This window comes from Parasteatoda tepidariorum, chromosome 6 (assembly GCF_043381705.1).
Source record: "Parasteatoda tepidariorum isolate YZ-2023 chromosome 6, CAS_Ptep_4.0, whole genome shotgun sequence".
In the NCBI taxonomy this organism is placed as follows: domain Eukaryota; kingdom Metazoa; phylum Arthropoda; class Arachnida; order Araneae; family Theridiidae; genus Parasteatoda; species Parasteatoda tepidariorum.
The window spans coordinates 85,618,302-85,642,580 of NC_092209.1; the positions used below are offsets into that span (position 1 = coordinate 85,618,302).

Consider the following 24,279-nt stretch of genomic DNA (forward strand, 5'->3'; position numbering starts at 1 on the left):
GTGGCTCCCAAATTTTGGCTGTATTTCTTTTCCGCCGGTGGCAACGTTTGCTTTGTTTTGTTTACGTTACTATTTCTCTTACACGGCGAATCGACCAATGATTGCCGCTAAAAATGTCACATGCCGAATCTAGTTGAGGTGGCTCAACATATAGCGCTTTTAAAAACTTAAACGGTTTTTTTTTTAGAAAAAAGAATTAATTATTTTTAATTTTTTTAAATTTGTTAATTTTTTTTAAAAAAAAAAAGAAATTTTATATGGATTTGAATGATTGTTTTGAATTCTTATAATTTTGTGCATTTGCAATGTACCTAAGTTAGTAGCGAGGGAAGCAAACCATATAAGATTGCGTAGCAATTTCCGGGGGTTGGCGAGCGTTAGCGAGCAGGGGGCGCAGCTCACTAGTTTTCATTAAAACTCGAGATATTTGTACAAACACACAAAGAAAAAAAGAAATATATATTGATACAATGTTTGAAGTTTTGGGTCACGAAGAACGATAACCTTTCTCAAATTTCATACAATTTCAATATGGTGCTAACGTGAGCCTATAAGATTCATGATGACGTTATGCAACCCGATATTCCAAATTTTGAGTCGTTAAGAAAATTTAATGCTTATTAATTTTCGAAAAATGTTCAAGTGCTTTTACAGATACCTGTCTACTAAAATTTAATAACAATTAAATTTCAGATGAAGCTCTCAAAACAATATTGTGACTCAGCATTTATATATATATATTTTGTTTCAATGTTAACAAAAATTTTGAAAACATACAGAGTGAAATGATCATGCACTGAGGGGAAAAAATGGTCTTTATGGAAAAAATGAACCAGTAACACTTTACGGTGTTACTGGTTCTATGGGAACACCGAAAAACTCGGAAATTTTTGCCGAATTGCTTTGGTTTATGATTTTGATTTAGTTATGATTGATTTGATTAATGATTTTGAAAAAATTAAAAATAAAATATTGTTTCATAATGCCTGTCAAAATGTTATAAATGTAGTAAAATTTGGTAATTTTATCATGAAACCGTAGAGCATGGCATAAAAATTATTTATTCAGTTACATTAATTTAAATGCCAGGCTAAATTAATCAGTCAGTAAAAAAACGTCATAGTCAGAAATATATTGTTTTTCGTACGGCACTAAATAACTTTTAAAAAAAAATATATTAAATGCAAATCGCAAAAATAATTAGTAATATTATATATATCTATAAAAAAAGCCTTCCGATTTGCCTAGTATTCTGACATGAAGAAAAAGTCATCAAAATATATGCTTAAGTGATTCTTTATGAATAAATTTATTTCAAAGTCTTACAATATACCCATAAATGGGATATAATAGAATGTCTATTCTATGAGAAGTTTTTTAAAAATTATTTTTGTTGAGTGATTGTTTTTCCTCCCTTTTCTCACAGACATAGCAACCCACTTTTTCGTAGAAACACACTAGAACATTAAAAGTAATAGATTAATTTTACATTGATTTTAGAGTGCAAATCTAAACTGGAATAAAAAAAATTATTATAAAAATATTAAGTTTCTAATTAGTCATACTAATTTTTTTACAACAACAGAAGACATCGTTTTTGAAAAATAAAGGTAACGTTAGTTAAATAATAAATTTTTAACACGAGTAATAATTAAAATTAGCAGTACATTTACGACCATAACTAGAATAAGCGTTTTTGAAAATTAAGAGATGTGTTAGTAAGAAATTGGTACATTAAAAATACGATTTAAAGTACAATAAATTCTAATATTTTGACAACTTAAAGTTAAATTATAATTAGCTTCCCCTAATCTAAGATTTCAAAATACAAATTGTGATCCACTATGCCTTAATCGAATGACTGTTTTCAAAACCTGATGTTTTTGTAAGAACTTGATGCACAGAAATTAAATCTCTAGGATAACTTAAGTAATTTGTGATTCAAGCTAATTTACTGATAAATTATTTTTACCATACGTTAATGTAATAATAGAATTCAGATTTCAAGTCAAGATTCACAATCCTACTAAAAACGACTTTATGATCGTATTATTAGAAAAATGGATCAAAATTACAATTCTCGTTTTAACGAAATTATTAACGAACGATGGTAGTCTTCTAAAAAAACTGTAGCTAATTTAATTAGGAGAGACTTCCAAAAGAATACTAATCCCGTGTAGTGGGGCAAGTGTGAAAAAACAATCATTCTTTCAAAAAAATTATTATGGAAAAACTAAGCATCTTTTTAAATCCAAATATAAACCTGAATGCAGTAAAACGTCCAAGTCATTAACTAAAAGAATAATTTATGAGTAAAAAATAGCATTTAATAAAGTTTTTTGACTAATCTGTAAAAAATACCCATATTAAAGCCCTCTCTCTTACATATTAATTGAAAACATTACAAATACAAATTATTTTCAGGACAATACGGAACAATACAATAAATTAGAAAACGAAAAAGATGAAAACGACAATATAAGCATTTTATAAATAAGAGATTTTTTTAAAAAAAGAACGAATAAAAAGCTCAACAGGAATTGCTAAAAAATGTATTTTTAATTTCATATTTTTGTCTGTTAATGCATAAACGATGTATTCATCAATTATTCATATAAAAACATTTGCTCCTTAAATAAACAAAATATTAACTTAATAAAAAATTTTCAAAATAACATTGTGTGTCTAAAATATGAGCAAATATCATAACCAATTTTGCCTTGCGTTATTTTTTTTTCTTTTTTTTCAATATCAGCTAATTTTAGTTATATACATTCATTAAAATCATGATGCAGATTTCAAATTTTCATTTTCATATTTCTTTATCTAAAATAAAGACAATTTCTCAAGATAGAGCTAAGCTAATTCCGATAAGCTAAGCTAACGCCACTAATGCCAATTTATTTGAAACATAATAAAAATATTTTACGAAATTTTACATAAAGTTACATAAGCTGGATTTAAAATAAACTAGTAGCAATAATACAACCAGCAAAATTTAATTTTTATTTATTAGACAGTATAAATAATTCTCATTTCGAGTTTCTGAATCGTCGTCATTTTTGTAATTTCAAAATATTTGCTCAACTCTTTTAAGAAAACGTATTTATCGACGCAAATTTCATCGCGAAATCTGAAGTAGTCTGTGTAAATATTGAACTATATCTTACATATCGAAAAATATTCAATATTTTTAAAATGAAAAGGTTTTGGGGCAAAATCAGAATCAATACAGATATCAGGTTGAAATCAAATATAGTTTCAAAAAAAGGCTGATATAGTGAAAATGATACTAACATAAATTTGCAGTGTTTTCATTTTTCTTAAAATATATATATTTTTAATTAACTAGGAATTTTTGCCCCTGTTCTCTCCGTCCACTAACTCCCGTAATTGCTTCTTAGTCATACAATAAAGAAGTTATCATAGAAACGATAAAAAAAGTTATCATTTTCCTTATAAATTATATGATTTTTATAATTTTATGTAAGCAAATTTTGCTAATACGTTAATCGCAACAAAACGACAGAATATCTGCCAAGATTTGAAAACTAATCAACTCTACCTGCAGTATTTAAACTTAGGAATACAGAATATGCGTCACAATAAGCAGTGATCAATGAGAAGTAATTTTCTTTGATTATATGTAACGATAACCTTATATTGCATCACGGTTCAATTGGAAACGGTTTTTAAAACCGTTGATATTTTTAATAATTTCAATATACACGTTTAAGATCACTAAAAGGAACATATAATATCTTAATCTGTCATTATTTATTATTATTATATTAAATTTTAGCCTCTCTTTTTTTTTAAGCATCTAATCTAATTTGAGCTTAGGATATGAAGATCTCCGAGGCATAAATGTTTATACAATAACTGATAAATAAAAAAATTTTTTTTAAAAAAAAAGAAGAAAAAAAAATAGAAGAAGATTGGCGAATAAGAAGTTGTAATAACTTTAAAACAAATAGAAATAATAATAATAAAAATAAATAAATTAATTAAAATTAAATTTAAAAAAAAAAGCTTGCGTCTACTTCATAAATAAAAAGCGGGCTTTCAGCACGTCAACTTTTGTAATTGCATTACTGTGAACTGCTTAGCGGTCAACGTGACATTTTTAACTACAAGTTTAACAATAATTTATCCCGGTACTAATTATGGAATGTTAACTTTTTTATTGCATTGTATTTCCTGCACATTTTTCTACGTAAAATTTCAAGTTTATTAGTTTCTCACTTTTTACGCAGCAAAACAAAACGTACCATAAAGTTAAACAACCAAAACAGCAGCGTTTAAGAAATTTAATATAAAAAGATAAAACAAATACAAAATAATTACATCACATAATATAAAGCTAAGCTTTGCTATTGATATTTAGTTCAACTTTTTTCTATCGGACATAACATGCTTTCTTAGTTTAAGAAAATCATCTTTAGAATTACATTAGAGGCAGAAACATCATAACATTCTATTAAAATAAAAGTATTTAATCACTGACTACAGCTTTCTGTTAAAAGATATCTCTTTCAGTATATAAGATCTACTTTTGAAACTATTAGAAAATAAAATATGCATCAATAATCTGAGCATTTAAAAATGATATTTGATTCTAAAATGAGGTAGATAGGATAAAGTCTACTACTTAATATCAGTTATAGGAAATTATTTCTTATACAATCGAACTATTTTTTAAAAAGTTTGATTCTATTAGCTAGGCAATATTTACTTTTAAAAATCACCTCAACTCCAAAATATTAGAATAACAAATGAAAACTAACATAGCCGTTTAGTTTTAAGTTATTATCTAATGCATATATGTAAATTTCATTTCTGAATGAAATTAAATTTTAATATAAGTTAATAAAAATAACACTGAAATATTTTTTTAAAAAATATTTTACAGCTTCATAATATAAATATTTCTACTCAAAGATATGATAAATATCAAATATTCGAATTTCTTAAATTATTAGAATATTTCAGGGAGTATATTACTTTAGTATTTCATCGTTACCTATGACAATTTTTTTACTATTACTTTTATTAAAAGAATACTTTCAATGTTTTTGTTTAGATTTTATATATTAAATTAAATAATTTAGAATTATTTCGATTTCGAGACATTGGAGTTTAATCACGATGACCAAATCGAATTTTATTTTATTTTACTTTTATTTTTAGGTCAATGTTCAAAGTAACTTTTTCAGTGCTTGTTCCAAAATAAATGAAACTGCATATTATTGGCTAACACTAACATAATAAAAATCGGCAAAACATCGTCAACAATTTACGTTCTTCACAGCGAAGAATTTTTAAAATACTAACACAATATTTAAAGGATAAAATTTTTTAAAATCATTAATCATCATTTAGGTTATTTTCCGAATAATCAGTTACCACATGAAATAACGCTTTTTAGGTAATCATTTACTATTTTTATAACTGTTGTCAGTTTGTAGTAGTTTTTCAACTGTTAGGTTTGCACGCCTTTAACCAGCTCCCTCTATAATAATGAAAATCGTGCACAATGTCAATATTTCGGAAAACCATAATGGGATACCTGCAAGTGACGTAGTTTGAGTATTTCGATTCTGATTGGTAGTTAAAACGTGGTATTTGTTTATGTTAACAACCGTTCTTTCCGTTCTTTTTCGCGTGCGTCAAGAACGTCAAGTATCAATTCTCAAAAGAGACACATTCTATATTCTTTCACAAAGATTTCAATTCTTTCATTACATATTCTTCAATTACGTAAAACATAGCTTGATTTTAACACGCCCTCTTGCTTATAAACGATAAGCTTGCGCTGAATTCATAGGTCAAGTGTCTGTGTATCTGCGATAGTCTTCTTTTAGAGTTGCAATTAAACCATTTTATGAAAATGAAAAGTGTGCATGATCTAATTTTTAGCTATTTGAAAAGTTACTTGGTTCTTAGAAAAATGTAAAAGTTTAGAATTATCATTTAAACTTTAATGATTTTCATTTAGGTACAAAACAATGTCCACAAATTGGCGATTTTTAAAAATGTATAATAGCTTTATAAAGTATTTTAGTTGTTTGTTCTTTCGAAAGCCTAGATAATTCCTCATAGCAAGATGACATACACAGTTCAAAATAAATAATTTATTTCGAGTTCACTGCTTTTTTAAGTATGTATCAAAAATGTCGCACGATAATTTCTAAAAAAAAAAAAAAAAATTCGCGATGTAGGGTTGCACTTTTAGTATGAAGCCCTTAATTTTAAATCATAATATCAAAATTTAAATACATATATAACAACGGCTATAATATCAAAGAAATATTAGAGTAAATGTAAAAATTACTGCTGAGATAAATGATTCTATACACAGCTAATGATATCTGGATCGTCTGTTCATTAAAGATCTTTTTTTTTTTTCAATGAAAAACTGACAATTAAAATGTTCGCCAAGCAAGTTTTTCTTTTATATAATCGAGAGACTTCAATAACGGACAACAACAAGAAATTAATAACACCAAATCCAATTGCTTACAAGCGATATCACTATTTTATTTATATTACATGCAAACTGCAACATAATAAATAAATTATTTTTACACTTTATTACACTTTTTTTATAATATTCTTATAATATAATTAATGTATAATTAATAATATAATTAATGTTTATAATATAATTAATGTATAATATTCCTAATTCTTATTCCCATTATCTTAATAATAAATAATATTCTTTTAATATTATACTAAATAATGAAGCAATATCATTCAAATTAATTTTTTGTTGTGTTATTTTATACTATTCTAATCTAATTTAGTAATCTTTATTGCATTTATTATATTAATTTTTATTTTTGTTACTATCGGAATTTACATTACTGCTTTAAAAAAGGTGGGTTTAAAAAAGTACAAACGATTTCATTTCCCTTTTTTATTATTGCATTAAAATTTTTTGATTAAAATTTTTTGATTTCATGAGTTTGAATTCTGAGATTCTTTTTTTTAATTCTGAGATCTATTTTCTATAGTTAAGATTTTAATTTCTCTCAGTTAACTTCCACAGCTTCTGAGAAAGAAAATTTTTTTAGAAATTCAAGTATAAGCCATTATTTTTGAATTAACGTATAATATTCTTACTCTTAATATAATTCTCTTAATAATAAATAGTATTCCATTAATATTACTAAATAATGAAGCAATATCATTCCAATTAATCATTGACGTATTTTTTAACTATTTTATACTATTCTAATCTAATTTAGTAATCTTTATTGCTTTTATTATATTTATTTTTATTTTTGTTTCAATTGGAATTTACATTACAGCTTCAAAAAAGGTGGGTTTAAAAAAGGGCAAACAATTCCATTTCCTTTTTTTCGTTATTGCACTAAACAATTTCGACTAAATTAATTTCATGAGTTTGAATCGAAAACACTGTCCTTTCTTAACTTAATACAGATTATTATTATTATTTTTTTTAAATTCTGAGAACTATTTTTTTATAATTAAGATTATAATTCCTCTAATTTAACTTCCACATCTTCTGAGAAATTTTTTTTTTTTTTTTAGAAATTCAAGCATAAGCCCAAATACAATGATCTACCCTTCAAACTTCTCACATTTGGAAACGATTACTGAATAAATAAATAACTTTCATTTCAATTAAAACACTCGGCATGCAACGCAAACGGAAAAAGAGAAAGAAAAATATAAAAAAATAATAAAACTAAGCCAAAATTGAAGAGAATTGCCAAAAATAGATTACCACCCATACCGAGAAATGAACTACCTAAAATAAGCTAAGTACTATTTCCGGTATAATCATTAATAACTAAAAAAAATGGTGGAAGAAAAAGGTGTCCAACCAATGAACGATTGTCATGGTAACGCTGTAAACTAGGCGGCGACCAATGAGAGGATGGGCGAAAGGGTTGCAAAAGCCAATCATTGTCCACAAAGGGCGTATACTCGTTCTTTTTCACTAACCCTTTGAATACACACATGATCATTTGTTACCCGGGCTATGCAGGGTGACGGAACCTCCCTCGCATCAGGCTATTAAATATTTTTTATTATATTTTATTCCTTCTTTTTTATTTGTTTCAACGATGTATAGGTAGAGCGTAGATATATGAGGAAAGGGGAGGAAAATGGTGGAAATTAGCTAGGGGAGCGGGGGAGATAATTAATTCAATTTTAAATATATCTTGCTCCTCGGAAAAAGGGGGGAGTCATTAAATATTACAATATATTCACGGCTGCTAATTAGAATATTTTAACTTCGGGAAAAAGCAGGAAAATTTTGTTTTTATTGGTATTCTGTTGTAAGAAAGAGTTAAAATACTTTTGACTTTGGCAGTTTTCTTTTAATTTATTATTAAGTGAGAAAATTTTAATGCTTTCATACAACATAATTCAGAAAAATATTATACACATGTCATACTTTTTTTTATTTTATATTTTAAGAAAAAATTGTTAAGCCTTTTAGTTAAATTGGAATAAATTATATTATAAATTTATATCAAACACTTAAATAAATCAATTTAAAAAATTAATTTAGAATTTTATTCATTTATTTATTTCTAATTTATGACAGAGTGTATTCAGTTGTAATGAAAGAGAGAAATTTATCTGGAGTAATATAATTCAAATTCAGAACTCAGTTTAAATTTTTACTTTAAATAAAATAATTCAATGAATTAATGCCAAAAGTATTGCATAGTTTGAATGAAAAGATTATACTATGCAATAATGTAACATAAGTTTTGCAGAATTCAGTATTTCTATTAAACCCTTATCAGCTCTTTACTAATACATTTACTAAACTTATTTGAAATTGCTCTGAGTTTTTAAACTTAAACTTCATTTAAAATTAGTTAAAGTAATTCAGAAATTTGGTGTTTTGAAATGCTGAAAAAAAGTATTGATTAATAATGTTATGCATTTTTTTTAACCATTTCAATTGAGTTAAGACTTATTATTATTATTCTACTGCTTCTTGAAAAAAAACATTTTGGCAGTTAAGAAAATATGCATTTCTAAAAGCAGAAAATGCAAGTTATATATAATTTATTTATATATAATTTATATACAATTTATTTATAATTATATTACTAAACAGAATAAACAGAAAATAAACAGAAGTCAATGTAACTTTAAACATACGAATAATATATAAACTATAATAATAATAATAATGAATAAACGAAGAAAATTTAGTATAAAAATGAAGAATTTAGAATAAAAATGAAGAATTTAGTATAAGTGTGACTTTGTTTTAAAAAAAATTGTTGAATCCATAATAAGGAGTGTTACGGCATTATTAAAGGATATTAGTGCTTTTTTTCAAAAAAATTTCAGTTTCTTTTTTTATTGCATAGTTCTTATAAATGCTATTCTGACTGAAAACCAAATCGTAATTTATGAAAAGTACTATTGTTATTATTATCTACTATATATAAAAATTTTACTGTTTTATGAGAAGTCCTAAATGAGGAGACCCTTAAATTTGCTCCTGCTTTCATTGCATTAGCTCACAAGTTAGCTTAGCTTTAAATGGAACAGAATTTCATTTGATTTTTAAATATGCTGCAATTTCATTTGAAATTGCAGCATATTCAAAATTACAATGAGCTGGATTTAACAGTTTATATTTGTATTCTGAAGTTTGTTGAATCAATGCTAATGCTAAATTTTCAATAACTTTGAAATATTATAAGTCTTACAATATTACAGTACAAATATTCCTTCCCGGAATCGAACTAGGGCCAGAATCGGATTATATTCAAACACTTTGTTCTTAAAATTGCAGCAAACGTGCACTGTATTACGCTTCAAAGTATTAACATTATGATTCAACGCTGAACCTATATCTGAGTACTAGTAATAAGATGGTCATCAGCAAATTTAATTGAACAAATAAATAAATAAGTAAAAAATACTTATTCAAGATAAAAATGAAATTATTTTATTTATTGACTTCACAGGGTATCAAGACAGCTTTAAATTTAAAGGTTATCAGATTTTTTGGCCATGGATAAATTGCTTCTTTGGATATATACGTGCAACTAAACCAAAACAAATATGATGATTAAGGCCCGGATTTTGATGACATGTGCATTTTTATGCATTTTTTGCATTTTTGGACATTTTTTGTCTTTTAGAGCATTTTTTTAGATTTATAGGGCATTTTTCTTTAAATTTTGGGGCGTATTTTGCATTTTAATGCATTTTTTTAAAGTTTTTTTGTTAATTTTTTCCAATTTTTACTATTTTTTATCAATTTTCATTATTACACTGGCTTCCAAACAATGAAGAAAATCTATAGAATATTAACAGGTGAAGCAAAATCTTTTCTAATTGAAGAAGAATTGTAAGTAAGTGAGACCGTCTTTTTCAAGTACACACCTATAACATCAGTAGACGTTGAAAGAAGCTTCTGCAGGAATGAAAATTTACTTTCAGACAAGAGACGCTCGCTTACATTTAAAATTATCAAGAAACATTTAATAATTCAATATAATTCTGATATTTAGTAATATTATGAGATGGAAGTTGTTATATCCATTAAAGTTTCTATACAAAATAAAAATATTTTGGTGTCAATATATTTTCCTTTTTTTGTTATTTTAGGCTATAAAACATTTTTTTAAAACTTTAATGAAGTATTGCATTGCTTTATATTTTTTAAATTACTCATAATAATTTTAAAGACCGAAATATTTTTTTAATTCAATATTTTTGCTTAATTTAAGGCATTTTTTGCGAAATTTTGCATTTTTAAGGGCAATTTTGGTCCTTTTTAAGGGCATTTTTTGCACTTTTTAAGGGCATTAGTTGAGATTTTTTAGGTCATCAAAATCCGGGCTCTAATGATGATACTAGGGGGCTAAGCTCCTTGTTCGCTGATGGTTCACCAATCCCGATGATTGCTTTGCAATAATTGTTGTTTCTTGGCAAAAAAAACAGTTGAAACTATTCAACTTAAAATATATGTACAAAAAAGAACACTTGTGTCACCACTTCCCAAGTCCATATATTTCCCACATGCTACAGTTAAGATCTATTAGTGGACATCTACTAAGTAATCATTTTTCTAAGAAATCATTTTTTGTAATAATATTTAAAATTGAAAGTATATTGTTATAAGAAATTTGGTGAGTTTGCAGTTGTAATTTAATATTTTTGCTCACTAAACGGAAGGACATATTTCAAATAAAATTTTTGGATTCATCATTTTGTGCACGAGACTAAAAGTTAAGTTCTAAATTAATTAACGAATCTCTTTAACTGCAACGCATATCAGTAAAACAGTTACTAAAATTTAGACACCAATTTAAACAACTTTATCTTAAAATGTAACGTAGAATTATGTTATTCTGATAATAAAAACAATCCCTTTAAAGTTTTAATTTTGAAGACAAACAAAATCAAAAACGTAATAATAACAATACAGGTTAATACCAAAAATTAAGGATACGAAAAATATTTATAGGAAAACAATACCTTTATGGCTTATTTCAATTTTATGCTGATGACAACCTGACCAATATGATAATCAAATTGGGAAAACTAGATCCTACCATGTGATTTTTCGGCCAATTAAAATGCACCGACAACAATGGAAAACTACGACACCATCGTTAGATTTTGATATATAGTTAGATATGACTTATCCCCCAATTTACTAATGCAAAAATAATTTTCTCGAAGTTATCTGTATGATACGAGCATTTAAATAAAATCATAAAAATATGTTAGGAGTTAAAAAATTTTTTCTCTCAGGACAGAATCCTTAAGGCGCACCAAAAATTTCCTCTTTGCATGATTCCCGACTACAACAATTATATTATGATTCGGATAAAACTATTAAATAGAGTAGACAAAAAATTTAGAATAAAATTTTAAATTTCTTACAGTTGTGGTAATCTATATTTTCAATGTTACGAAGCATATTAATTATTTATTCTTTTTTGTTGTTATTTTTATAGCCCAAAATTTTGAATTTTCACCAACTTGTAACATTTGATTTGGAAAACAATATTAAAAAATGTCAATTATTAGTAAAGAGTGAATCGTTCTTTTTCCCCCTTCTAAATTAATTTGACTTAGAATTCTAGAAGGTAAGGAAAAAATTCAACAGCAATCGAAATTTATTTTTATTATTGATTTTCAACTATAAACCATAACACAATAAAGAAAGGGGGAGGGCACATCAAAAAATTCACTCTTCCCATTCGAAAAAAAAGTAGAACAATAGAAAATAAAATAATAATAAACCAAGGCACGTGTTTCAAATCAATTTCATGTTAACAATCTGTAATCAACACTTTACTACTTTAAGTTTGGGTGGCCAAAGGCACTTATACACATTATCAAATCTTTCACGCTGACAGGTGAGAAAAAAAGAAAAAAAAGAGAAGGGGAAAATAATAAATAAATCATTCTCTGAAACTGAAACGCCTTTAATACTTAAGTCTAGTAAAGGAAAAACAACTGTTTTAATAAGAAAAAAAAATTAGAGAGAAAAAGATAAGAAAAAAACGGGTGGCCGCCCCGGGCGAAGACACGCGCCCAAGCACTTAATCCTTTGAACACCTGCTGAGATGGGTAAAGTCTCCGAAACACTTTCTTCAATTTCCGTTTTCCTTATGTTACTTTATTATTATTTTTTTTTTGTTAAAAACACCTGTTGGTTGGTATACTGGGTTTACATGTGTTGGAAGTTGGATAGAAATGGGTGCAAAGTTCGTAAATCTTGTTCATTGGGCTAAAAAAAAAGTGCCTTGTCAATAATCACCAATTACACTGAGTAACATGAAAAAAATAAATTTTTTCAAAAAAATTACATTTTATGCAATTTTTATCCTTAAATGTTATGCTTATTACTTTTCTACAGTAAAGGATGTGTTTAGTTTAGAAATCTTGTTTATTAGGTTTTAAGTAAGAAGAGCAGCATAAACAAAAATTACGAATAGAAATAAGAATACACAATTTTGTTTTTTATAATAAAGGATGTGTTTAGTTAAGAAATCTTGTTTATTAGGTTTTAAGTAAGAAGAGCAGCATAAACAAAAATTACGAATAGAAATAAGAATACACAATTTTGTTTTTTATAATATTTTAAACTGATCATTTTTATGTCAATAATAGTAATAACTAGTTGAATTATAAATGAAAGTTAAAGTTAAAAATAATGTTGGTAATATTATTTCACAGATAAAACTTAATCCGAAAGTTTGGACCTGGAGCGCAGGCGAAAACAAATTCTACTATTAAAATTATTTATCTACTTATTTTATTGTTAATTTTCTACATCTGAATCACTTAAATTTATAAAAAAAAATGTCTTTAACAAGATATGTTCAATCCTGATTTCAGAAAAAAAATAAACAAATTTCATACTACCCTCTATTAGTATGCGTGAAAGATTTGAAAGGACACAAAATTCGAGGAATAATTTTGATTGACATCGATGAAGAATTTTTCTTTTATTCATATATTTGAATCAAAATATATTTTTAAATATTTATTAGATGAATTTTTAATAATTGACAAATTCAGTACCGATGTAATTTTATAATTCTTCAATTTACTTTTCAGTTTTTACTAAATAAGAGGTAATAAAACCTATTATTTTGAAAACCAGAATTTATTATAAACCGTTATCATATATGCATGAAAAATTTGCCTAATGAATGCTTTAAAATATCGTACATTAAAATTCATTAACTAAAATCGCTTATTTTTTCCTTTATCAAAAATATTACTACCATACAGTATTGCAATTTTACCTAATTTTTTTTCTTCGCTCATGTATGAATGGAAAAAAAATTTAAACATTATTCCTCGCTTCTCAAATATCTGCAGAACTCTGTCTACAAATGCATAGTAGGAATCAAAGATCAGTATTCGTTTAACTCAACGGGGAGGTTAGAGGGATGTTAGTTTTACTCTTTTCGATGCCTTCGAACCACAACAAAAAAATTTGTTTTGATTATTTCAACAAAACAATTCATAGAAATCTTTTAAATAACATCATTTATGCAAAAATTTTATGTTTATAAATTTAATTTAAAAAAAAGCATTTCACAACAGTAAAAATTTAATTTTGGGGAAAATGAATCTTGAAATCGCCAAAATCATTGTTACATTATCAATCAAAACTTTTTCTAGATAAAATTAACAATATCGATTTGTAAACAAATTTTCTTCATTTTTTCAGACGAAGCTATTTTTTGAATATTTCAGGATTAAGGTCCTGCGTTATTTTGAAACTAATAAAAATTTTAAGACACATACACAAAAGAAAAAACGAAATTTAAAGCAAAGATCTCTTTTTTTGTTATTTATTTCGACAATAATTTCATTAATTATTATTTCTTTTTTAAAAATTACATACTCCCTTCACAAATTTACTTTTTGATCAAGAAAAATGTTTGGAAATTATTTTCCATGAAACTAGCAACGAAATATCATTTTTTAAAATTATTTTATCCAAATATTAAAGACAAGAATTTTTTATTCACTTCCTGGAACTGATAATAAAGGAGAGGTGAAGAAAAGAAATGAAATCCCTTCCTTCTCGAATACAGGTGCATTTTAAGGAGTCGAAAGGGTTAAGAATACTAAACAGGTTGCGTAACCCTTTCCTTACCTAACAGCAGGTGAAACTTTGAGAAAAAAAAAATATATATTCTTCTCTTCTAGTCAATATTTAGTTGATAAAGGAAGCGGAAGTATCCGGGAATCCTTCCAAAAAATGGTGGTTTTGTTTATTTTCACACTGGTCTTTCAAAAATTGCACCACTCTAAAAATATTTTTGTGACTGTAGAAGTTTTCATGAGTAACATTCTATTTATCAAATTTTAAGGTCACATTACAAAGGCAATTTTGATAATTTTTTGTTCCTTACATCGAATTTATTGTTTAAAAATAGTTTATTTTAAACAAACGTATATTTTAAACAAGCTTTGTTTTAAAATATTTTTTTTTTAATTTTAATTTTTTGTATTTCAGTTATTGAACTGAGCTAATACGTCAAATCCATTAAATTTTGAAGTTACAAGCTACAACAGCAATGCAATAAATTAGCCAAAAATTTGCGAATGCACCATTGTTTTCTAAAAGGAAAAAAAATCTTTTTTTTTTGTACTTTTAAGGGTATGGATTGTTTCAAATTGTACAAAACTGAAAAAAATAGGGATTCACAATTTCTCTATGTATGAAGATGTAAGTTCAATAGATTCATTTAAAATTTAAAAAATAAATAAATAAATAAAAATTTTAAGTTCTTTAAAAATTTAAGTATATTAAGTAAAAATTTTAAGTATTGTTGTTTATATTAAACAGTCATGATACCAGGTAGTCGCGTATAACTGTTACAAGTTATTGAATTTACCTTGTATATCATCGTATTTATTAACGCTTTATTATATAAATCTTATTTTTTTGCTTTATCAACTAAAGTTTTTAACGATTAAAAAATATTTATTTTTGGACCAAAATAAGAAGGGATAGTTAAAATTGAAAATTTATTTTCATTTTTTATGACATTTGAAACTAAAGTTAGAGAAGAGGGAAATAAAATAAATTAATTTCGGAAATTAGGAAAAAGGAAACGAAAATGCTTTGCTTCTGCCTTAAAGAAAAATTTTCCAATTAAAGATTGATAGCAGGTTCTTCCATTATCTATTTTCAAGCATTCAGTCCCAAATTATTTAGGAAACAAAATATATAAACTTTTATTTCTATCAAATTAAGCGATAATTTTTTTTTCTAATTAAATGTCAACAAATACGGTTAGATTCTTACACAGGATGTTTCGTTATCAACTCTATTGATGTACGTTTTTAGAAAAATAAATTCAAAAAAGGATAAACATTAGGGTCGTAAGCGCTATTAAAGTCTAATAGAAAGACATGATTTAAAAACCAAAACCTATTAGATTGCCTTATGAAACTTCAAGGTGTGTTTTTAATACATAACATTTAAACTCTTCTCTGTTTCATCCGGCAGTGAAACGAGTTTCGATATTTGTAGTTCACCATCATCGTTTAAATATCAAGTGATAAATATTCTTTAAATATTGTTTTAATGTTAATTTTGCTATACCTAATGTTACTGTATACTATTTGACATCATTCTTGACAAGGATTTTATAAATATATGTTAAGGGTGGTGATTTCGGTGCATACTGAATATTGATTGAATATACAACCAGAATACAAGCTGTATATTGATTCAATGTACAACAAATACAAGCTGTATATTGATTCAATGTACAACAAATACACTTGCTGTATATTGATTCAATGCACAACAAATACACATGCTGTATATTGAATCTTTATACAACCGATATACATGTTATATATTGATTTAATGTACAATTGATAAACATGCTGTATATTGATTCAATGTATAACAGTTATACATGCTGTATATTGATTCAATGTATAACCGTTATACATGCTGTATACTGGTTTTATACTTATTATATATACAACCAGTGCATGCTGTATATGGATTCAAAATTGCATGCTGCATATTTTTTCTCACATGGTGCTCCAGAGTAATGTTCTTAGCGAAAAAACACCGAATTGCAAAATTTATCATTAATATAAAATAAATTAATCAATAAAAGATATTATATCTTCCAATAAACTGGACACTGAGCTTCTTTTTTTTCTTCTTTTTCTTCTAAATAAAACTATAACTCCATAAACAACGCCAAAAGTCATTCATATGAATAGTCAAAAAGGAGTGCATTTATAATGATTTTATTAAAAAAGAAACAGGTATGCTGCACTTCCCCGAAATTCAAGGGGAAGCAATTATAAAAGCAAAAGTTATCTCATTCGGTCAACGACCGATAGTCTACGAGAAATCTATCCTTGAAAAATCTTTCTTTTTCTTCACCCCCTTCTTATGTTTTTTTCTTCACCATCATCTGGATGAACCGAAATTGGGTCACTAGTGAATTCGACCCTTTCCTGTTGTGTAGTAAAGGTATCCGGATTTCTTTTTTTTTTTTAACCCCCTCCGATTAGATTTTTTCTCTCCTTCTCCTTGCATTTTCTTCCTTCCCACAGTCATTATTGCTTCTCCTTTACCCCGGTGGCTTCCGGACCCCTGCCCCTATTTCCTCGTTTTTCTTATATCCCCTCCCCTAGGAGGAAAAAAAAAACCAGCCTGATAATAATAATGAAAAAAAAAAAAAAACTAAGAGCCACTGACATACTGATGCATTCTGGGATTTATTATTAATAATTTTTTTTCCCCTGCTCCATCCCTACATTGTTATTTTATTGATGCCGAAGAAAAGAAGAAATCTGTCGTAATCGAACGGAGAATAATACATGCTTTTCTCACGGCTATCTATAGTGATGTGCACAAGGTGGAGTTTGATGAACTGTTCATGAAAGACGGACCGTAAGTGGTGTGGTGTCAAAAGCTCGTGCCTGTCAATGCCCCCTTTTGCACCAAAAGGAGAGGAGAAAGAAGAAAAAAAAGGCTTAAATGTGAGAACAAGATGAGGTGCTTTTGTCCGACAACAAGTTTTAGCTGTTTTGTGACGTTTCGACTAAATTGCTCTATTAAAGTGGTTGTGTACATGTCATTTTGGGTTTCTTTTTGCTCTTGTTTGAAGCAATAAAGATTGATGGACAAATAGAAATTACACGACTTATTCCAATGCCTCTGGAAGTATTTGTGATGCTCATAAATTTTCCCACTATATATTTTCCTTTTCTATTATCTATCACTCCTTTTAGTTTCTTTACTTTCGTTTTGTTTATTTTAGTTTCGATTCGAACCTGTAAAAAGCTTTCTTATTTTTTTCTCCATGCAAGCTTCAAGCTAATCTTCCGATTTTGACATTTTTCTGTAGTACGACCTAAGCCCTTCCAGGTCTTTCCTGATGTAAACAAAACAGAATGTACGTTATTAAATGTTTTAATTATTTTTTTTTCTGGATTATTTTTGAGTTTATTTATAAATAAGAGTGATTTGTAGGTTATGACATAGGTAAATACAGGGAAAAATATATAGAGGAAAGATATTGCAATTTTTTTGATGAAATAATGGGTGGTTATACGACGATTAAAATATTTTTATCCATAATGAGATATTGAGAGATAGATGAAATTTACATGACAGTATTCTGTTCATAATTTCATAGTGAATTTTATTTATTGTCTATTCCTTCTTCTGAGATAGCAATAAAAAATGCCTCTAAATTATTAGTAATAGATTTAAGAATTTTTTTTTTCTTATTTATTAGAAGTTTTGCATTGTTCTTTGGTACGCTGTAAAATATTTAAAATTCTATAAAAGAGAAAAACTTGTGAATTTTTTTCGTAATTTCATCTTGACAATTTAAAAAAAAAAAAAAATCTTGATTTTTTTAAACCGAAAATTGGCGTGGAAATTTATTTTTTTTTTATAAATAATATTTTTATATTTATATTATTTATTTTTATATTTATATTATTTCTTTTTATATTTATAAATATAGGGTGTTTCGTAAAGACTGCCTTTAATGAATATTTTTAGAATCCTTATAAAAAAAAAAAAAAAAAAAAAAAAAAAAAAAAAAAAAAAAAAAAAAAAAAAAAAAAAAAAAAAAAANAAAAAAAAAAACGTCTGCACATGGAAAAAGAAATCCTAGTAAATTTGTCGTACTGCATTTGTCGTACTGTCGTAAGAGCATTTCTAGTAAAAAAAAAAATCTGTTTTCCATGTATGACGAAAAAAAAAAAATACAAAAAAAAAAGTTAATTTAATGAAATCAAAGGTTTTCATTCCCTGTTCTGAGGTATCCTGATAAAATTAACAAATGTATTACATAAACATTGTTAAAAAAGTGAACTTTCTTCCTTTTCTTCCCTTTTTTCTCTCCAATTTCTATTAAAATNAAAAAAAAATTCCGATTTCCGTCTTCGAGTCAGTCTTGTTTCCGTCTTACTTCCGTCCGCGGACATTTTCGAAAGACGGAAATCCGTCCTGGGGACGGAAGACTTGTACCCATGTCCTTTTCTTCCCTTTTTTCTCTCCACTTTCTATTAAAATTTGATGTTTTATTATGATGGTACATTTCTTCTGTGATAATAATTTCAATTCATATACATTTAGTGATAAATCCGAAAGTGAGTGATGATTTTATGATGAATAAAAACATATTGGCGGAAGAGATTTGCAAATTGCAACTAGCCTCATTAACAGTTTATAATTTTATTAGAAAAATAAATTAAGGAAACAAGTTAATAGATTTGAGAAGTCATTCCTTTTTACTTATTATAATAATTGAACGCAAAAATTAATTTTAATTAGAGGTAATAACAACTAGTAACTAATAGGCCAATACTTTTCTCTAAACTTTTCTCTATTTGGAAATTATTTCACAGTGTATGAAATAATTATTTAGTTTAAAATTTTTTAACTTAACTTTAAGAAAAAATATTAAAATTATGCAATATAGAATAAAATACTTGTTTAGTTCATAAACATACTTTTTTCTGGATCCACCTTGAAGGCTACATCTGAATTCTTGTTTCCCTGCAAAATAAATAAATAAAATAAATATACATAAAAATAAATAAATGCAACACATAAACGGTAAATAAAAGTTGCATGATACAGAATAAATGCAAATGCAAGTAAACAAGCTAAATTATGGAGGAGAAAATGTAGGTAGTTTTTACACAATCAATAAAATTATCCATGCATATATATACAGTCAAACCCCGCTATAGTGAACCTTCAAGGGACTGAAATTTGGATCACTATAACCGGGATTTCACTATATCCGTTCCGCAAACAAATTTAACTAATGATTCCGAACTCCTTTTTATTATACATTATTTTAATAAATGACCAATAAAATGAAATACAAAAATGACTGAAACATATTACGTAGTAGCAAAAAATGCGTTAACTTTTTTTTTTTACTCTTCGTCTTGTGTACAAAAAAAAAAATTAGTAATCTTTAGCTGATGCAGGGAAAATTTTGTCCATACATCTGCCTGGGCAGGCCTTAGTTTAGGGATGGAAAACTGTGATAAAAGAAGAGAACAAGAGAAAATGTTTATTGCCACATTCCACTCTCTATAGATGGTTTTAGAAATCGGTATAAGTATTTATTTTGAAGTAGACATTTCAAAATTAAAAAAAAAGTTAAGAAGAAAAATCAGTCGAAGACGGAAAAAAGTTCATAATATCCAACTTCCTCTCTTGTTTTGGTTCACTATATCCACAAAAAATAACATTATACGTGTATAACAAGGCATGGGACCAAACATTTCGGTCACTATATCCGGGAATTCACTATAAACTGTGTTCACTATAGCGGGGTTTGACTGTATATACACTCAACAATAGCTAGTGCTGTCTAACTCAACAGAATTATGCTGAATTGATTTTTCGTAATCTTAATGTTAGTTTTGATGTTGATGTAAATTTTAAATTGATTTTGGGAATTTGTACAAAAAATGCACGGTAAGAAATAACTAGAGACAAAATAATTGTCATTTGTATTTTTTTGTGTGAATGTAATTTAATTCATTCAAACTAGTATATTTATATTTAAGTACGAAATAGCTGCAGTATTTTAAAAGGCAGTACTTTAACTACTGACTTCTCTATTATAATTGAATAAAAAATACCTGTTTATCATTCTTCAACATTAATTCGAAAGTAATTTAAATAAATTCTTGTAAACAATAATAGTAATTGTTCACTTATCAGCATTGTCTCTAACACATGATAACGTATGTAGACCAAAGCAAAATTATTAATAATTTTGCTAATTTGTCAAAATAAATCATCAAAATGTCTGTGGTCGTTATTAAAACTTTTCTTTCAAGCAAGTAAATATTTGTTGAAAGTTAATGCATTAGTGTAAATAACAGTAATTTTTTTTTAACAACTGCAGTAGTTTCGGTGTTTACTTTAAAATTGCAATGAATACTTATTCTCCAAATCTCATTAAAAAGAAACCGACTATGATATTTATCAACATTGGCATAAGCGTATGATAATGTGAGTAGATAAAAAAAAAAAAGTAATTTTGTTCATTTACCAAAATTAAATCATCAAAATTTCTGTTGTCGTTATTAAAACTTCTCTTTCAAGCAAGTAAATATTTGTTAAAATTTAATACATTAGTGTAAATAACACTAATTTTTTTTTTAACAACTGCAGTAGTTTTGGTGATTACTTTAAAATTGCAATGAATACTTATTCTCCAAATCTCATTAAAAAGAAACCGACTATGATATTTATCAACATTGGCATAAGCGTATGATAATGTGAGCAGATAAAAAAAAAAGTAATTTTGTTCATTTACCAAAATTAAATCATCAAAATTTCTGTTGTCGTTATTAAAACTTCTCTTTCAAGCAAGTAAATATTTGTTAAAATTTAATACATTAGTGTAAATAACAGTAATTTTTTTTTAACAACTGCAGTAGTTTTGGTGATTACTTTACTTTAAAATTACAATGAATACATATTCTCTAAATCTCATTAAAAAGAAACCGACTATGATATTTATCAACTATTAGCGTATGATAATGTGAGTAGATAAAAAAAAAAGTAATTTTGTTCATTTACCAAAATAAATCATCAAAATTTCTGTTGACGTTACTAATACTTTTCTTTCAAGCAAATAAATATTTGTTAAAATTTAATACATTAGTGTAAATAACAGTAAAAATTTTTTTCAACAACTGCAGTAGTTTTGGTGATTACTTTAAAATTACAATGAATACTTATTCTCTAAATCTCATTAAAAAGAAACCGACTACGATATTTATCAACATTGGCATAAGCGTATGATAATGTGAGTAGATAAAAAAAGAGTAATTTTGTTCATTTACCAAAATTAAATCATCAAAATTTCTGTTGTCGTTATTAAAACTTTTCTTTCAAGCAAGTAAATATTTGTTAAAATTTAAAACATTAGTGTAAATAACAGTAATTTTTTTTTAAACAACTGCAGTAGTTTTGGTGATTACTTTAAAATTACAATGAATACTTAGTCTCTAAATCTCATTAAAAAGAAACCGACTATGATATTTATCAACTATTAGCGTATGATAATGTGAGTAGATAAAAAAAAAGTAATTTTGTTCATTTACCAAAATAAATCATCAAAATTTCTATTGACGTTATTAATACTTTTCTTTCAAGCAAGTAAATATTTGTTAAAATTTAATACATTAGTGCAAATAACAGTAAACTTTTTTTTTAACAACTGCAGTAGTTTCGGTGATTAGTTTAAAATTACAATGAATACTTATTCTCCAAATCTCATTAAAAAGAAACCGACTATGATATTTAACAACATTGGCATTAGCGTATGATAATATGAGTAAATAGTGCAAGTAATTTTGCAGTGAGTGCAAGTAATTTTGTTCATTTACCAAAATAAATCATCAAAATTTCTGTTTTCGTGATTAATACTTTTCTTCAGATAAAATACAAGCAGATATTTAACATATTTTTGAAGTAAAATGTAAATAATGACATTAACATTTGCGTAAAATAAAAGTGTAAACAATAACAGTAGTTTTTGCTGATTAGTTTCAGATGACAGTGAGTACTAATTCACTGAATCTCATTAAAAAAAAACCTACTCTATAATGATATTTATCAGCGTAAGCATTAACGCAGTATCAGCGTAAGCATTAACGAATGATAATATTACTGCCGGTCGACCGAATTTCCACGGTGGAATAATTACATTGATCAATGTCCTTATCGTCCGGACTTTGGCCAGACATCCATAAGAGGTTTTTCCAATAGCCGGACTTGATCCCCGAATCGTACTTAGGGGAAAAACAAGTCGAAGGAAAAAAAATCCCGCATCAATCAGTCCCCGAAATGGGAGGATAACCCCAAAATAACCCCAGTGTGGGGAGAGAAAGGAAGATGGAGAAAAAATTGCTTCCCGTGGGGAAGGGGTGTCCTCAGTTCATTTAGGAAAAACGTGTTTTTCGAAGAATGGAAGCTTGCACGCAGTGAGAAGAAAAAAAGAATTACTGGGAGAACAAACAACACATGTGTATCATGCTTATAAATTGTGTTTTTGACGGTAAAGAGAAAGGGTAGGGGTGAAAAAACCGACGGGTGATAAAGGGGTCTGAAGAAAAATGACCACTATAGTTTTGGTAATGGTTCAGCTGTTGGCGGCCAAATTGGGAAGATGGCTTAATGGTTCCAATAATCCCTCGGCCAAGCTCCCACCGTACTCCGCCATACTCATTCTAAGCAATATAAAAATAAGAAGTTTCTTTTTTTCGTGTTAGAAAATTATTTATACATAGTTCTAATACTAACTCATAGTACAATACTGGAAAATGGAAAAAGCTTTCAAATTTGATGACCTTCATATGGTGTCAAATTATAACATATTGCCATACTTATTTTTACGTTATAACACAATACTATAGTTCTGCTTGAGCTAAAATGCAACGCCTAATGGCAGCAACTTAACACAATATTGAAATTCGAGGAACCAATTATATGGTTCTGACTTTTCTTGAGAATATTAATTCATGACGAAATAGTGGAATGTATCGTAATAGCTATATATTTTTATGTAAAATATAAAATGATTTTAGATAATATTGGCTCGTTATATCTTCTTTAATTTCAAATACGAAAATTTTGAATAAAAAAGTTGAAAGAACAAAATAAAATGTAGATCATTTATTATTTCGTGAAAATATGTAAATAATGTCCTAATTGGAAATAAATCTTATGCAATATTTACAAGTAACAAATTTGTAAAAAACAGAAGCCTAATCTCTGTTACAACTAAAATAGTTGTAAAAATAATTATGATAATAATAATCATAATAACTGTAATTATTATTGTTATAACAAAATTACGGTTATAACAAAATTAGATAACTGGATTCTTGCAGAAAAACGTTTCATTACTTGTCTAAAATGTTATGTCAATAAAAGTATATATGTATCAGATAAATATTAGCTTCCGGTTATATTTGATTTAATGGTGGCCCTGAATTAACACAAAGGACTATGAACTAAAATAATAAATTTTTTTGTTGTTGAAAATACGTTTTTGCAAATGAACTACAGTATTTACATTTGCTTATACAGAAAATTGAGGAATTCACAGATACCTAAAATTGAGGAAGATTCGTGTAAGTAAATATTATTTTTAAATAAGACATTTCTTGAAAAAAAAATTTCTTCTGAAAAGCAAAAAGTGTGTTCCAAAAGGAAATAATAAAAAACATTACAACCTATTAAATAAA

General features: G+C 26.7%; 1 protein-coding gene across 4 annotated transcripts in view; it reads right to left on the reverse strand.

The window, feature by feature from the left end:
- Window positions 1-24,279, reverse strand: part of LOC107444341 (uncharacterized) — a 163,024-nt gene that overhangs the window by 16,732 nt on the left and 122,013 nt on the right. For all 4 annotated transcript variants that reach the window (XM_071181675.1, XM_043046941.2, XM_043046942.2 and 1 more), the window contains one exon: window positions 19,504-19,549. The gene's annotated coding sequence lies outside the window, so the exon portion shown is untranslated. The remainder of the gene's footprint in view (window positions 1-19,503; window positions 19,550-24,279) is intronic.